The following is a 449-nucleotide window of genomic DNA, read 5'->3' as shown; positions in this document are numbered from 1 at the left end:
AGAAAGTAAAAAATTTTAGAAAAATTATTATTATATTATTAAAATATATACTTAAAACACCATGTAACTAAATTTTTCTTTTCAGTAGATTTGTTTACCATCTTTGTGGCATCATATCAAATTATGGCGGTGCCAGATCCTGTATTTATTTGTCCTTTGTCTAAGACATGGATTGAATTAACCATATGAAAGTTACAGTAGTATTAAATCGTGACATCTACCTCTGTCAGAATGTCTTAATTAAATATAATTAAAGCAACTAGAAACTAGTATATGGTAGCACCTAGCTAGTGCTCACTTTTTGCCTTTCGCAAATGAAAGCTTGAACTCTATATATACAGAAGTTAAATTTGTCATATAGTTTTAGTATTTTTTGAGTATTGGATTAATTAATTTTAAAACAAAAATATTATTTGTACATTAAAATTAGTTATTAAAATTAATTATTA

Source organism: Arachis ipaensis, chromosome B05, assembly GCF_000816755.2.
Source record: "Arachis ipaensis cultivar K30076 chromosome B05, Araip1.1, whole genome shotgun sequence".
Lineage (NCBI taxonomy): Eukaryota > Viridiplantae > Streptophyta > Magnoliopsida > Fabales > Fabaceae > Arachis > Arachis ipaensis.
The sequence above is the reverse complement of the archived record's forward strand: the minus strand, read 5'-3'. Positions refer to the sequence as shown.